Raw genomic sequence first — 18181 nt, 5'->3', positions numbered from 1 at the left:
GTTACTGAGACAGGTTTGCTCTTTGGGAGGCTGAAGAGGCTCCAGCTGACTGTAGTACCTCAGTCATCATCCTGGAGTAAGGGTCCACTTTGTATTATTCCTCCTGCCTCATAGCTAAGCATTAATATATATATATATATATTTTAAAATTTTATTGTGTTTGGTGAAAGTTTATAGTGCAAATTAGTTTCTCATTCAAAAATTTATATACAAATTGTTCTTGTAACATTGGTTGCAATCTCCGCATTGTGTCAGCATTCTCCTCCTTTCCCTTTCCACCGCAGTTCCCCGTGTCCATTCACCCAGTTTTCCCGACATCCTGCCTACTTGTCTTTGGTTTTGGGCAGGTGTTGCCTATTTGGTCTCATATACTTGATGGAAATAAGAAGCACGTTCCTCACGTGTGTGGTTTATCTTTAAACAAACTGATCTTTAGCTGAAAGGTGAACTTTGGGAGTGGCTTCAGTCCTGCGTTAGCAGGGTGTCCAGGTCAGGGTTTCCTCTAGTCTCTGTCAGACCAATAAGTCTGTTCTTTTCTTTCTTTCTTTTTTATGTGAATTTGAATTTTGTTCTACCTTTTTCTCCCTCTCTGTCCGGGACCCTCTATTGTGATCCCTGTCAGAGCTATCAGTGGTGGTAGCCAGGCACATCTAGTTCTTCTGGGCTCAGGCTGGTGGAGGCTGTGGTTCATGTGGTTCTTTAGTCCTTTGGACTAACATTTTCCTTGTGTCTTTGGTATTTTTCATTCTTCTTTGCTTGGGATGGGATGGGACCAGTAGATGTATCTTAGATGGCTGCTCGCAAGCTTTTAAGACCCCAGAAGCTACTCACCAAAGTAGGATGTAGACCATTTTCTTTATGAACTATGTTAAAGCATCATTTTTTTTTTGCCAGATCGAAGGATCTTGAGTTCATTGTGGCTTTGAGATGTTCTATGCCAGAGATACAAGAAGTTACCTGTTGTTCTTTTTTTAGAAGGTCGTTTGTTTTGTGGGTGTTGGAGGAGGCAAGAAAGGAGAAGGAAGGAGGAGGAGTGACATACAGAATCTCAGATTCAAGTCCAGTATTGTTGTTGGTGGCAGCTAGTGAAGAGATAGGGTATATTAAGGAGCACTAATTAGTCTAAGATCAGGCTGCTGTCTGATAAATTATCATAGAAAATGATAGTGTGTCTGTTAATTTTGCCACCAAGGCATATTTTTAAAATCTCCTTCTTGTTGCACCAGGGGTTATTCAACAAAAGACACAGATCATATCTCCATTAAATTGAAATTAAGAATTTTAACACCACCGATATAGGATACTGAGTTATTGATTAAGTATTTGGTAGGGCTCAAGCATTTTTGTTCTATTATGGAGGAGGGAAATACCTGGGGAAAAAATTCTTAGAGTAGAAAAAAGTGCTAAGAAAGGGATTCTATAATCATCATACTATAAATATAACATTGACTTTGAGGAGCAGGAAGGACAAGCTTTTGGCTAAGAGGTGGCACATTTTGAACTGTCCCCAAAGCACAAACTGGTCAGCCAAGGCAAAGTGAGAAGCTATGGTGCATGTTCAAAAACAAACAAAACATCCGTTTCTGAATAAGATCAAGGGCACACAGAGGGAAGTATGTCAAGAGTTGTATTTATTAACCTATTGACTGGTTTTTCAATAACTGCCATATTTACTCCCTTTCAGCAGAACACATCTTTCCCAGTCTTGCAAATTCTTGCTGCCTTCCCTCTCCTCATTTACTCTGCTTTATTTCATTTGCTTCATATTTGGATCCATATTGAAATAAAGGATTCTGTGTCTGTTGTAACTTGAAGTAAATATAGTCTATTTTAAGCACTCAAACCACTTTTGTGGCACCTTTCACAACATTTAAATAGACCTCCAGCTGGCATATGGAGCTCCTAGGTGCTCTGAAGTCCCTACTGTAACCACTGTTGGCTATTTACTCTGGCAAACAAAAAACTTAAGAATTCAATAGTTTGAATGGCTTGTCTAATGCCAGAAGGTAATCAGAATCAGTAACAAAACTGAAAATACCCACAACACTCCAGTCATAGCCTTAGGCTCTGACTCTGAAGCCATGCCTCTTTATTTACCGTGACAAGCATAAGTTTGAATTCTATCAAGGGAAACATTATAATATTTTCGATTGTACAAGATTCTTCAACTACAGTTTCCTTTCTAACACATTTGTGGAACACAGTAGCAATATTTATAAATATTTCCTTGGAGAAGCAACATGGCTACATTAATATAAATGAGAATAATATTTTCTGCATATGCATCTATTTTAGAGTTGCATCAGCTTGGTAGGGTAGAGCTCTGTATTTCACAAAGACATTGCACAGTATGTTGTTTACTCTTAAAAAGGAAAATTATTAATATTTATCTTCTAATAAGCTTACTTGTAAAGATTCATAATATAAAATATGTTTGGCTATGTGTAATGTGTACTTAGTTGAAATATTTTATCTCATCTGACTCCAAAAGAACTTTTAAGTTACTTTTTCAATACACCATTAAGATAAATTAGGTTTACCCCATATGAAAAGAAATACTTTCTATTTAACTGTGAAGGTAGTCATTGAGTTACAAACTTTAAATAATTTGTTACACATATTCCATTATTTTGTTAACAATGAAACAGAACTGACAAGTAACTATAAAGTATCTAACACATAAACCAACCCAAACTCATTGCCATCGAGTTAATTCCGACTCATAGCAACCCTACAGGATGGAGTAGAATTGCCCCATAGAGTTTCCAAGGAGCGCCTGGTGGATTCAAACTGCCAACCTTTTGGTTAGCAGCCAAGCTCTTAACCACTACACCACCAGGGTCTCCCATGTAACACATAGTAAGCCCCAAACACTTATTCAATGAATTGAATGAATGAGTATATCCACTTTACAACTGGAAAAACTGAGGTCAAAAGAAAGGTTTTAGCCACAATCTAGTATAACCCAATTAAGAAATCCTCTAAACATCTGATTCAAATTTCCTTTTCCTTTCTTTCCTCAAAAGACAAATGAAAACTTTAATATTGGACATTTACTCTTTGAAAGGAAAATCTGAGAGTAATGTTTTGGGGAAAACAGCTTCAGATTAAATTTTAAGAATAAAAGTAAAGAGGGAAATTATTTTATCTAAATACCACTTCTCCTGTCTTTATTTTACTCTTGATTTTAAGACTTCTAAATTAACCATTTAAATACTACGAAGTTATAGAATCTCATCAACTATAACTCTAAATGGGGGGTAAGGGAAAACTGGGAATCTTAGTAAAGTTCTAATTTTTTAAAACCATATGTACCATGTTATTTGTACTTGTCAAATCACTATTGCAAGTGGAAAATGGAAACAGTAATAGAGCTTTGTCTTCACCTGCTAACCAACACCACAGTTCTGAGAGACCGTATTTTATGGTGCATGGGTTTAATATTCATTTTCTCACTCTTCTTTGTTACAAATCCTTGACAAATGTGCCCAACTACAAACCACATTTCCCAGCCATTTTTGCAGATAGGGATGGCCGATGAGATGTCAATGGAAGTTGTTAGGTGGGACTTCTGGGAAGGCCCTTTTGCCCTCTCCTTCCCTTCCTTCTAACTGAAACACAGGTCTGATGCCTGGCACTCTCGCAGTCATCTTGGACTATGCAGAGTACCTGAGGTGGGAGTTCATGCACTAAAATGACTAGAGAAGAGAGCTGAAACCCGAGTCTCCAAGGATGGTAGGGATGCCATACTAGCCCTTAACGACCTACTTCCCATTGTATTTTACTCAAGAGAAACTTAAAACTCTATCTTGTTTAAACCATGTTATTTGAGTTTTGTTACATGCAACCAAAACTAGTCCAAGCTGATACAGCCACATTCTTGCTACTTAAACCTTCAGCAATTCATTTAACTTCCCTGCACCTAAATTTTCTCATCTGTAAAATGGTCTCAATAATACTCAGAGTTGTTGCAAGGATTAAATGAGTTAATATGTGAAAAGGGCTTACAACCATAACTACCACAGACTGAGGACTAAATGAATCCTATCTATTACTATTATTCACTTGTACTATTTATAATACCTTGAGTATAAATATGAAAGGGTATATGACAAGGAGAAATCACTGCATTTGTTTCTTGCCATATACTTCAGAGACAGGGACCTGGGCAGAGAGCTTAAGAGAACACTGGTATTACCTCTCAATTGAAAAGCAGCTCATAGACTACAAAGTGCTTCCAGAAACTAATTCCTCTAACCATTACCAGAGCTCTGAGATGAGGGTGAATGCTGAAGCCTGCTTGCTGGCTGAATCAGTAGTCATAGTCCAAGTTCACTGTTGCAAAGGGGCGCAGCTGGTTTGGTTGCATTTTATGGCTCTAGACAGTGCAGTACACTTTCCAGTAAAACTAGTTGCCATTGAGTCAACTCTGACTCATAGTGACTCCATGTGTGTCAGAGTAGAACTGTGTTCCATAGAGTTTTCAATGGCTGATTTTTCAGAAGTAGACTTTCTTCTGAGGCGCCTTTCAGTGGACTCAAACCTCCAGCCTTTCAGTTTAGCAGCTGAGTGTATTAACAATTTGCACCACCCAGGGACTCCACAGTATACTTAGCCCTGGTTATTTGTCCTTTGAATATGATCCCAAATTTAAATCATGTGGGGGACGACATAAGGAAATAGAATCCATCTATACTCCTGGGAAACTCCAAGCATGTACTTCTTCCACTGTGACTGACTCCACCTGCCAGTAGGTGCACTGGGTTGTAAATAAGGTGTTTTTGCTATTTAAGAGAGAGGATTCTTGAATCTTTTCCAGAAATCTGAAATTTTTTTTCAGTTAGTTTATTTAGAAGCCTTCTGAGCCTTATGGTTTTAACTTTACTCATATTATCCCTTGATCCCCATAGAGCTCTACAAGGCAGGTACTATTACATCCACTTTTCAGAGATGATCACCAGAGGCACTGTAAACAGCTGAGAAACTTGCCCAAAGTCACCAAAAGAAGCAGTGGCACAGCCAGAAGAGTCTGAGCCCAGAGTCCAGGCTCTTAACCACCACCCACTACCCCTGTTCTCCACTTTCTTTCTTTCTCAAGCTTCAGCCACTTTGGAGAACCTACGTGTGTTTTTTTTTTTAACCAGGTGAATTTGACTGTGGTCATATTTTATCACTTGTTTTTCTAGTTTTTCATTACTCACAAAAGCTTATAAGATCCCTGAGGCAGTACTTTCTACCACATCAACCGTTGCGATTGTTCTGGGACTTTTGTTGTCTTTGGTGTTGGCTCTTCATCTCAGCTCACTATGGTCAAAGCCCAGGAGAGTCTCTAGCCTGTGGCTCTAAGGCTGCCCTCACCTCAGGGGAATTTTTTCTAAGGAGTCCATTCCTGTTGTAATATTCAATTGGATGACTTAGCATAATACATACTAGAATAATAACCTCATTTCCTTGATACTAAGCGGCACTATCAATGTAATAACAGCTGTTTTTGTGGAGGAGGGAGAAGGTGTGTTGGGAGTTGACAGTATTTTCAAAAAGTAGAATAGAAAAATGCACTTTACTTCTGTGATCTTCCTTCCATAACCCCAGTCTAATCATGAAAAAAATCCCAATGGAGGTACATGCTACAAAATACCCAACCAGTACTCTTCAAAACTTCCAAAGTCATCAAAATAAGGAAAGTCTGAGAAATTGTCACAGCCAAGAACAGCCTAAGGAGACATGACAACTAAATGTAATGTGGTAGTCTGGATGGGATCCTGGAGCTAGAAAACGAACATCAGGAAACCTGAATATAGTTAATAATAATGCATCAAGACTGACTCATTAATTGCAGCAAGTGTACCATCCTAGGTAAGATATTAATAGCAGGGCAAACTGGATTCAGAGTACATGGGAGCTGTGTGCTGTCTTCACAATTTTCCTGTAAACCTAAAGCTTTTTTAACATTAAATAGCTAACAAACAAAAAAACCCAACAGGGTGATGTGATAAAGTCCTATTGTATTTGTGAAATCCCACTGGGCTGGCTCAGGTGCTGTTGTTTTTAGAAACACGAGCAGAACACCCTCTCCTCTGCTTTGAAGAGCTTTGGGCACTCTGTAGACCGGCCAGGACGTATCAGTTTTATTGTTGCTACTCAGCTACGTGGCACATTTTATAGTTCTCATGTTACACAGTAATGAGATCTCTGGCATAGAGAACGACTTGCCAAAGGTCACCAGAACGGGGTATAGCTGGGTGTGGAGCCGTTTCTCTCTCCCATTACCAATACAGGCTGGGCAGGGAAACTGGCTTAGGTGCATTCAATCCAATTCAGCAAATATTAATTAGCACCTACAATGTATTGTAAGTACGGGGATTCTAAAAATGAATAAAGTTCAGTCCCTTGCTCAAGAACCATGTGGTGTAGTCGGGGAGAGACAAATAAATACACAGATAAGTTCATTACAAGAAGCTAAGTGCTATGGCAGACGGGTGAAGAGTGCTGAGGGAGCTTGGGAGAAAGATGCCTAAGCAGACAGGAGAGGTTTGAGAAAGCCTTAACATGTGAGTTTGAAAACCAGAAGTCTTTGCGATTTTTTCACACAGTGAGTGGTTTTATTAAAAATATTACAGAAATTTTTATGTATCATTTAGCTCTAGGAAGAAATCTCAGCCTGAAGTGCAGGTGAATCCTGGTTATGGAAAAAAGACATGAGTGATTTCTTATACAGCACCAAGAACTCTTCTGAAGAGGTCAGTCACTCAGGGGAGGTAGTGGGACTGTATTAAAGCCCATTTTCTTGGCAGGGCATAAATCTTACATTCAGTGGCTCAGTTCTTGTAAGAACATGAAAGAGCTTTGATAAACATGAGTAGCAAAATCATAGTCCAAGTAACTTGGCTTACTCCTGTGTCTTTGAAGTATGAATGGAGAAGGGAGATTTGTGCAGGATTTTCTGTAAAATATGTCGGCTGTTTCAGGAAAGTGGTGACAGTCCTGCCATTTCTGCTGTTTATACTTTAGTGCCTGATTAGCTTATCAGGACAATGGAGATTAATGCTACTTTCTTATACCCTTTGATAGTAAGGCATAGGCATTTTTTTCCTTCTGCTGTGATCCAGATCTTGGAGACACTCCCTGGGATCTTTTCCTCCCTGTTAGAGAGTGAGAGATTTAAGGAGGGATATTAACCCTTTTAGGTCTCTAGGCCTCAGTTGAAGGTACTGTACAAAGCCCATTTTACAAGTGTGACAGATTTTTCTTCTTTCTTTTTAAGATTAGGTCTCTGCATCAGACAAACAATTTCCTAAACTGGAGTGGGGGTTTCCAAATCAGTTACCTGGGCTGTCTGAATTTTATATATTTTCAAATTGTTTGCTCCCTTTCCATTATCATTTTCTGAGGCATGGAGAGCAGCCAACTGTTGGGTCCTTTTCTTCCCTCTGCTTGGGGTCTTCACTGTCACCCCTGTTCATTCTAGAAAAAACTTCTCTCAAAAATAGATGCCCACAATCATATCCTGAGAGTTAACATCCTTTCCTGGATGCACACTTTCCTAGGCTCAGAAGAAGAAAGAAACTCTTATCTGCTTGGCTTTATTCAGCACCTGGCATGGTCTCACAGGCTACAACTCTGGTAAATTACACCAATAACTGTTTAGTTCTCAGGAGGAAATTGGTCTTTTATAAAATCTTCCCTTTAGGAGTCTCTCTAAGGTGGTGGAATGGCTCTACCATCCAGGTGGATTTAAAATGTGGTGTGTGTGTCAGGCTGAGGATGTCTGTGGAGGTAAGTTTACAATCCTTGGGGGCGGGGGAGAGGAGAGGAGGATGGATATAATGTGAGAATATGATTTTTACAGTGGACATAGGTCAGCTATGAATAAGGAAGGATTTCTTAATATCTTTATGGAAAAGAGACAGTGAGCAATCAATATTTAGGCTTATATTTTTAAAGAAAGCACTGAAGAGTGATTTAGTAGTGTTTGGTAGACAGTGATCATGTCAGAAGATGTATTTCTTCTATATTTTATTTTAATATGATTTAATTTCTCCTTGTAATAACTTTATTACAGTTACAATACATTAAATCTTGAAAAGATAGACTATAATTTTACATCTGGCCTGAAGGATAAAAATGGGTTTACACGATACCCTACATTTTATGAAACTGGCTACAAATCAGAAGAAAACAGATTTTAAAATGATTTATAAATATCATATACACTATTGCTTTTAAGAGGAAATAGTTTCCTTGTAGAAATTGCCAGCAAAAATGGACTTATCTAATAAACATTAATTGAGCACCTACCATGTGCTGTGTTAAAACCAAAAACCAGTTGCTGAGTCAATTCCAACTCATGGCAACCCCATTGTGTCTGAATAGAACTGTACTCCACAAGTTTTACAATGTCTGTAGTTTTTTTGGAAGTAGATCACCAGGCTTTTCTTCCGAGGTGCCTCTGGGTGGACTCCAACCTCCAAACTTTTGGTTAGCAGCCAAGCATGTTAACTGTTTACATCACCCAGGGAATTCTAGAAATTCAAGATGAGTAAATCAAAGTCCCTGACGTATAACACAGACAGTAAACAAACAATTATGGTGCACTATGATAAGTACTGGAGTCCTGGTGGCATAGTGGTTGAGGGATTGGCTGCTAACCAAAAGGTCGGCAGTTCAAATCCACCAGCCACTCCTTGGAAACCCTATGGGGCAGTTCTACTGTGTCCTATAAGGTTGCTATGAGTCAGAATCGACTCAATGGCAACAGGTTTTTATGATACGGTGATTAAACATTTGTCTGCTAACCAAAAGGTTGGCAGTTTGAATCCACCAGCTGCTCCTTGGAAACCCTATGGGGCAGTTGTACTGTCCTATAGGGTCACTGTGAGTTGAAATCTACTCGATGGCAACGTTTTTCTCTCTTTTTTTTGGTACTATAATAGAGGCACATAATCAGACTAAGGAAAAGAAGGGTGGAAGTCAGACTTTATAATGGACCAATCACTTACTGTTGCCTAATTCAGCTAGGGCAGGTAAAAGCTGACTTTTAAACTGAGAGGTGAAGGATAAGAAAGAGCTCAGAAAGGAAAGTAAAGCAAATTCTAGGCTGAGAACCAGCCTGTGCAAAGGAAAGTGGGTGGAGAGAGCAAAGTACTTTAAGGTATTATACATACTATACTATGATTGGGTTGGGGAGAGAGGAGTGACCCAAGATGAGGCTGGAAAGGTAGGGAGGAGATGGATCTCCTAGGGCCTTGAAAGGCATGCTAAGTAGTTATACATTACCCTGTAGACCAGCATTTCTCAAATTTTAATGTTCATACAAATCACTTGGGAATCTTGTTAAAATGTAGATTCTGATTCAATAGGTCTGGGGTGGGGCCTGAACCTCAGCTCTAGGTGATGCTGCTGCTAGTCTTCGGACCACATTTTAGGTAGCAAGTGGAAAATCAGAGTTTCCAACCAGTACCTGGAATGGACCACCTGTGTGCTAAGATACGATACCTTCAGCCCTTTGAGAGGAAGGGTGTGGGCTGGGCCAACTAGAGCTTCCAAGGCTGGTGGATTCTGGCTATAAGCTGCCTCCTGAGTTTACTGCAGGTACCAAACCAAATCCGTTGCCGTTGAGTTGATTCCGACTCATAGCGACTCTATAGGACAGAGTAGAACTGCCCCATAGGGTTTCCAAGGAGTGGCTGGTGGACTCAAACTGCCAACCTTTTGGTTAGCAGCTGAGCTTTTCAACCACTGTACCACCAGGGCTCCGTTACCTACAAATATTAAAAGAATTGATGCCTTTGAATTATGGTGTTGGCAAAGAATATTGAATATAGCATGGACTGTCAAAAGAACGAACAAATCTGTCTTGGAAGAAGTACAAGCAGAATGCTCCTTAGAAGCAAGGATGGCGAGACTACATCTTACATAGTTTGGACATGTTATCCGGAGGGATCAGCCCCTGGAGAAGGATATCATGCTTGGTAAAGTGGAGGGTCAGCGAAAAAGAGGAAGACCCTCAAAGAGATTGACTGACACAGTGGCTGCAACAATGGGCTCAAGCATAACAACTAACCATGATTGTTAGGATGGCGCAGGACCAGGCAGTGTTTCATTGTTGTACATAGGGTCACTACGAGTTGGAGCTGATTTGACAGCACCTAACAATAACAACATGTGTTCTATTATGTGACGATGGTAAGGAAGCAATGCCAGTACTAATAATCCAGTCTGCAGTGTAAAAACCGTAACGTGGCTTTGTATTAAGAAACAGTGTTACAACAAATAGTCCCAGTTACCCAAAGCAGTTGACATTGGTTGTCAGTGTGGGCCTAAGCCTTCTGCTCTCAAGCATTAAGCATTTGGAGACTGAAATCTGGGCTCCAGTCTACCTCTGCAGTGTGCTTTGTTCATTTCAGCTGATGGTGGTTTCTGCAGCAGCCCAACTCTACCAGATTCAAAGTTAAGAATCTGTTATGCAGTGGCAACAAAGGAGTGGTGGAATTAAAATATAAAAATCTTGTTCTATGACCTTCAAGTTATTGTTTAATAATTATTTTTATGGGTTTATAAGTTATTTGAAGCCACTCCTCAGTACTTTCTCAAAATATGGCATAGATAATTAAGCTGGCCATTTTTTCTAACAACCTGTAATAAAACCAAACCCGTTGCCGTCAAATCTATTCCGACTCATAGCAGCCCTATAGGACAGAGTAGAGCTGCCCCATAAGGTTTCCAAGGCTGTAGTCTCTACAGAAGCAGACTGCCACATCTTTCTCCGGAGGAACAGCCAGTGGGTTCGAACCACTGACCTTTCAGGTTAATAGCTGAGCACTTTAACCAATGTGCCACCAGGGCTCCAGCTGTAATATCCACAATAGGAAAATGCTGGTTGCATAAAATGAATTGAAACTTGAATTTCTTTTGGTTTATCATTGTATGTAAGTGTGTGCATATAAACATATGCACACATATGTGGTCACACCTGTTGCCTCTGGAGAGGGAAACTGGAGAACAGGGATGACAGGTGGGAAGATCTTGTCAAAAGCACCCCTTTTGTCCTGTTTAAAAATTTTCTCCAGATGATGGCTTACCTTTAAAAACAGAAATAGAAATGAGTTGTCTCATAATGGTTGAAAAGTATACTTGCGGGTGAATTTTACCCCTGTATCCTTTAGTTCTGCTGGTTTGGTAATAATCGCTTTCCTTCTTGGTCATCAATTCTCCTTGGGCTGTCTTTAAGGGGAAGAGATTGAAGTCTTTAGGTTTCCTGAAGTTTAAATCCAGGTTTCTAAATTGCCTAGAACCTGTTAGGTGAGGAAATCAATTTTTGAAATTAAAAAAAAAAATTCCCCATAAATCAGAATTTTTTTTTCCAATTGTTTCCCCAGTTGACAATATCTGCCCTGTCTTCAAACAATGTTGTTGTTGTTAGTTGCTGTCAATTCCAACTCATGGAGACCCCATGAAGTGAAGTGAACTATAATAAAAACAAGATGCAATTTTACAAAATAAATTGGAACTGGAGGGAAATGTATTTGTTTTTAACACAGCTAAGAATCTTCATTGGTGCTCCCCCCAACGCCCCGCCCTCTCTCTCCTCCCAACTATATCATAGAACTCTGAGGAAAAGTACATTGCAGATACATGCTATATAGATTATTAACATTTAATGGATAAATTCCATTATGTTATTATATATTTATAAGCACAAGAGAAGTGTTATTGTGCCCTCCATAAATACTGAGTATTAAACATTCAACAGTTATAACTCAGTTTGCAATCTGCAATGACTTAAATAAAATAAAATCACATTTTAATAAATTGGAGTGTGCTCTATGAACTCATTTAGACACTGAAGTAATGTTAGTACATGTCTGTTGCAGAAATGAGAAATGTTGTTGAAATAATTTGGTTTGGGCTCTATCATTCTGTAATCTGTTTCTTATCCTCCAAGTAGGTACTACAATCTTTCTTTTGAAAAGAGTTAAGCAGTGCTTCCTGAAACTCATTTGCCTACTTACATATTAATATGTCTTACATTTAGAAATACTTCCTTTTTTAGGTTTCATCTATGAGGGATGTAGAGATAAAATATAAATGCTTTCAGTATAATAATTAACATTGAACCAACCCCCATTTCATTTTTTTCAATAAAAACATCTTTCTCTAGTGCTGGATGTAGCCTGGTTCAGCTAAGCCTGAGGTAGAAAGTCAAGAGCTGCTGGGCTTTTTTTTTTTTTTAAAATCTTAGGCTTTCTAATCCTGACAAACCTCCTAGGAAAGAAAAATTTTGCTAGAAACTTAACTGCTCCATAAAGACACTGCTTCCAACCATTATTAAGAGACAGTGCATTCATCAGCCTGAAGTCACCTTAAGATCATGTGCTCTCCACTTTAGAAGGAGCCTTACAAATTATTTCATACAAAAACAAGCAAAAAAGCCAAACCCATTGCCGTCTAGTTAACTTAGACTCATAGCGACCCCATAGGATGGAGTAGAACTGCCCCAAAGGGTTTCCAAGGCTGTAATCTTTACGGAAGCAGACTGCCACATCTTTCTCCTGTGGAATGGCTGGTGGGTTCAAACTGCTGACCTTTCAGGTTAGCAGCCACTGGGTCTCCTTGTCATTTAATATAGTGGTTCCTAAACCTAGTTTCTCATCAGAATTTCCTATTGAGCTTAAAAAACAAACAACAACAACAACAAAAAAAAACGCTGCTTCCACCATAGTCTTCTGCTTAAGAGTGGGGCCTTGTACTTTTCTTTGGGTTCACTAGGTGATTCTAATGAAACTTACCTTTTTGTCTGTGAATTGATGTTTAGGAATAACTAGTTGTAAAGCCCAAGGAAGTGGTATAACTGGGACTGGAAACAGCTTGCAGTCTAAAAGCATGCAACTGAATATTGTTTAAAACTGCATTTTCAAAGTTTTCAAACAGAGAGAATAGTATAATGAACACCTATTAACCAACCCCCATATGCAACTATTAACAATATTTTGCCATATTGGTTTCATCTACCTTTTTTCTTTTTTTTCTTCTTTTAAAAAGCTATTTTCATTGGGTATAGAGTTCTAGGCTGACAGTTTCAGTACTTTAAAGATGTTGTACCACTATCTTTGCACTTGCATTGTTTCTGGTAAGAATCTGCTGCCATCCTTAGTTTTCTCTGTTCTGTACATAACATGCATTTTTTCTCTGGCTGTTTTTAAGATTTTTATCTTTATCACTGGCTTTCAGCAATTTGTTTCTTGTGCTTGGGATTTGGTGCGATTCTTGGATCTGAGGGTCTATTTTAAATATATTTTCCTGCCTTCCTCTCCGCTTTTGCAGACTCCAATTACATGTATATTAGGTTGCTTGAAGTTGTCCCACAGCTCATCGATGTTCATCTTTTTTCCAAATAATTTCCCTGTCTCATTTTACATAGTTTCTACTGTTTTTTTAAATAACTGCAATGATGGACTCAATTGTGAGGATGCTGGCAACCATGACGTTGATGCAGGACCAGGCATCGTTTTGTTTTGTTGTACATAAGGTTGCCATGAGTTGGAATTGACTTCATGGCAGCTATCTATCTATATTGTTTTTTACATAGTTTCTATTGTTATGTCCATTCATCTTCTGCAATGTCTCATCTGCCATTAATAACATTCAGTATATTTTTCACCTCAGACATTGTAAGCTTCATTTCTGTAAGTCTGACTTGAGTCTTTCTCGTATCTTCCATGTCTCTCCTTAACATGTTCAATAATTCTTTTAGCTTTCTGAACATATGGAATATATGCAGATAACTGTTTTTATGCCCTTGTCTTTCAATTCTAACATCTGCGTTATTTCTGAGTCAGCTGCCACCCAGACTGCCTCGGAAGAAAGGCTTGGCAATTGATTTCAATAAGTTCACCAAAAACCAAACCAAACCCATTCACTGCTGTTGAGTCAATTCTGACTCATGGCGGCCCTATAGGACAGAGTAGAATTGCCCCCATAGAGTTTCTAAGGAGCGCCTGGTGGATTCAAATTGCTCGCCTTCTGGTTAGCAGCCATAGCTCTTAACCACTATGCCACCAGGGTTTCCCTGGTCACAGCCATTGAAAATTCTATGTAATGCAGTTCTACTCTAAAACACAGGGGTTGCTACAAGTCGAAATTGACTTGACAGCAACTGGTTTGGTTTTTGTATTATTTTTCTATTGATTGCTTTTCTCATTTTGGATATTTTCCTACTTTGTATGCTTGATAATTTTTTATTAGATGCCAGACATTGTGAATTTTACCTTGTTGGGTCCTGGATATTTTCATATTTCTACAAAAACTCTTGATCTTCATCCACCCCCTAAGCTCCTCCGGTAGTCCCTGGTTGGTGAAACAGTTAATATGCTCAGCTGCTAACCAAAAGGTTGGAGGTTCAAGTCCACCCAGAGGAGTGTTGGAAAAAAGGACTGGTGATCTACTTCAGAAAAATCAGCACTGAAAACTCTTTGGAGCACAGTTTTACTCTGACACACATGGGGATGCCATGAGTTGGAACTGACTCAACAGCAACTGGTGGTGGTGGTGAAGGTAGGATTAGAAAATCTGCATTTCTTATAAGTTCCCAGACCACTTTGAAAACTATTGTTCTAAGTACTACATTAATGGAAGAGACGTTTTTCTGATTTCTCTCTCCAGGCGTAAAACAATTAGCATTCGTTCATACAACACATATAAACAATGAGCCTTCTTCAAAGCTTAGAAGACCTTGTTTTCTACACATGTTGTTTATCAACAACAAGGGAATACCATTTTTCCCCCACCCAGAATGGAAAAATCTTAAGATCGATAATATCGAGTGTTGCAGACGGTATGGGGAAATAGGTACTTTAATACCTTGTTGGTGAGTTTAAGAAGGGTTACCATGTTTTTGAATGGCAATTTGGCAGTAACTACCAATATTTTTTAAGCATACATCTTTTAATCCAGAAGTTTCCTTTCAGAAATCCTACAGATGTGTATTTGTGTACACACACAAAGGAATCTATATTATAAAATACATATATATTCTACATAATGTTATAGCAACATTTGTGTATTGGAAATAATAATCTAAATGTCCCTTAATATGAATAATATTAAATTATCAAGAGCATAATAGTAAAAGGTATTACCTGAACAACTGTCTTATATGTATATGTATGTATAATTCTATAATTTAACCTATAATTTTTTACAGTATGTTCTGTAGCAGAGAATTTGTGAATATTCTAATGTGTTACTCAATTGCTGAAATTCAAGTGGCAAGATGAAAGCCCATTAAAATTCTATCAAGCTATTTTGACAACATGTACACTTTATCAAATTGATTATTTTAGTGATTCTTTTCCTTCACTCCTCAGAGACTTCATAAAGCTTTTCCTAAAACTCCCTGACTTGCCCATCTGGGATTAAATCAAAGGAAAATTGGCTTTTAGCCTAAACTCTTAATGTATCTTTTTTACTTTCACTTCAGCTTCTCCAGTGGATTTCATGTGCCTTTCATGTTCTCATAGACACTTTTAAAAAATTTTATTTTGAAATAATTATAGATTCACAATAAGTTGCAAAAATACTACAGAGAGGTTCCCTGTACCCATCACTCAGCTTCTCCAATGGTTACATCTTGTATAACTAGTGCATTATCAATCACTTAAGAAATTCCCACGTACTTTTAATGGCAGCCCTTAATTTAGTTTAAATCGTAACAAGAGCTTCAATGAAAAGTTATTACAAATAAACATCTGAAAAAAATGTGAAAAGTGGCAAGAGGATGAACAACACCTCAAAGAAACTCTGTAGCATAAAAAGATTTTTGTCCTGGAGTCTTGTGGTCTTCCATTTAAGATTTGTTAGGTAGACTGGAGCAGTATCTAGTCCAGGGCTAATTATTCCCACCACTAAGGCCAGATCATTCTCAGTACTCTGCTCAATGTCCTGTGAGTTCTTCCAGTCTGGCTGGTTGGAGCAGGCACTATCTTGGGACCTGGATAAGCTCCAGGTAATTAATGTTCCCTCTAATCCTTTAGGATGATGCCCCTCCCTGCCACACACAACCAATTTCATGTAGTCTCCTACACACATGCATTGAATACTCAGAAAGGAACCCCTGTAGATATCCAGGTTTACTTCCTGTGCAGTTCTCCTCTTGCTGCTCCGCCCTGTGAACTCTAGCCACCTTTGTCTCCTGGAACCCTCAGCTTCATCTTCTCCATCTAGGTTTCTCTTGCCTGATTACAGCCTGGAAACTTTCTCAAGGCAGTAAGCCGGGGGCATGTGTAGGCTCACTGTCTCTCAAGATCTCTGTCTTTCATTGCCTTATGTCTGATGTCTTGATAACCACTGGTCCATTTACTTCGTTTAGGTTTTTAGTTTTTTCAGGCAGGAGGGTAAGTAAATACAATCCCTGTTATGCCATCTTGGCTAGAAGTCCCACTGTATCTTTTTAAAGCAAAGTCCCATAGCATTTCAATCCAAATTCTGAATGTAACTCTCAAATATGAGGACAATTTCTTACATAATACAAACCATTATTACAGTTGTCATGGATTGAACTGTGTCCTCCCAAAATATCTGTTAACTTGGTTGTGTCATGATTCCCAGTATTGTATGATTGTCTATCATTTTGTCATATGATGTGATTTCCCTATGTGTTGTAAATCTTATCACTATGATATAATAAGATGGATTAGTGGCAGTTATATTGATGAGATATATAAGATGAGAGTGTCTTAAGCCAATCTCTTTTGAGATATAAAAGATAGAAGCAAGCAGAGAGACATGGGGACCTCATACCACCAAGAAAGCAGCGCCGGGAGCAGAGCATGTCCTTTGGACCTGAGGTTCCTGTGCTGACATGCTCCCAGACCAAGGGGAAGACTGATGATGAGGACCTTCCTCCAGAGCTGACAGAGAAAGCCTTCCCCTGGAGTTGGTGCCCTGAATTCAGACTTCTAGCCTACTGGACTGTGAGAGAATAAACTTCTGTTTGTTAAAGCCATCCACTTGTGGTATTTCTGTTATAGCAGCATTAGGTAACTAAGACAACAGTTAACAAAATTAACAATAATTCTTTAATATCATCTAATTTCTAGTCCATATTCAAATTTCTCTAATTATCTCAAAAATGTCAATTAAAAGTTAGTTTGTTCAAATTAGAACCCAAACAAGGTCCTCATACTGCATTTGCTTGTTATGTCTCTTAAGTCTCCTTTTAAATTCAGAACAGTCTGCTTTATCCCCTTCCATTTTTTTTTTCCTTTAATGCCACTGGCTTGTTGAAGAAACCAGATTGTCCTTATAGGATGCCCCACATTCTGAGTATGTCCGATTGCTTCCTCTTGATGTCATTTTTGTTTGTTTCCATTTCACTTGTTAGGTCTAGAAGTTAGATCTAGAAGATTGATCAGAATCAGATTCAACTTTTTTTTTAAAGAATACTTTATAGACTGTACTGTGTACTTCACATTGCATTATTTCAGGAGGCATATAACATGTGATTGTTCCAGTTGTAGAGATGCTAAGATTGTTCAGTGGATTCAAGTAGTGGTAGCTGAACTTTCCATTTTAAAGTTCTCCATCAATCTTTTTCCTAATGGTTTCAGTATTCATTGATGATTGTTGCCTAGAATTTATTAGGTTGAGTTTGGTAAACTCAAGTTTAAAACTAAGCATACCAATAATGAATGAATCGATTCTCCAATTATATACTGCAGCCCTGGTGGTGCAGTGGTTAAGAGCTTGGCTGCTAACGAAAAGGTCAGCAGTTTGAATCCACTAGCCGTTCCTTGGAAACCCAATGGGTTTGGTTTTTGGTTTTCTCTAATTTTGGAGAGAAATGAAAATAAAATTAAAAATATCACCTAAACAGTGATGCTAGTAATTTTGTTTTTATACTGATACTTGTAGAATTCAACATTTATTACCACCAAGACTACAAATTTTTCTTCTCCATTTTAGTACTAGACTTATATCTTTGAATGTCATTGAGCAAGAGTGATGGATAGGATTTATTGATAAATTGATTAGTAATGAAGATAAATTTTTACACTATTTCCTTTACAATTAGACAGTTCATAGAATTAAGAAAACAAAAAAATGAACAAAAGTGAAACCTCAGTCCTTACCCCCTAAATGGTTATATCTCCCTCCCACTTATCTCAAAATATAAAAATATAAA

This window comes from Trichechus manatus, unplaced genomic scaffold (assembly GCF_000243295.1).
Source record: "Trichechus manatus latirostris isolate Lorelei unplaced genomic scaffold, TriManLat1.0 scaffold00047, whole genome shotgun sequence".
Classification (NCBI taxonomy): Eukaryota; Metazoa; Chordata; class Mammalia; order Sirenia; family Trichechidae; genus Trichechus; species Trichechus manatus.
This window is presented reverse-complemented; position numbering follows the sequence as displayed.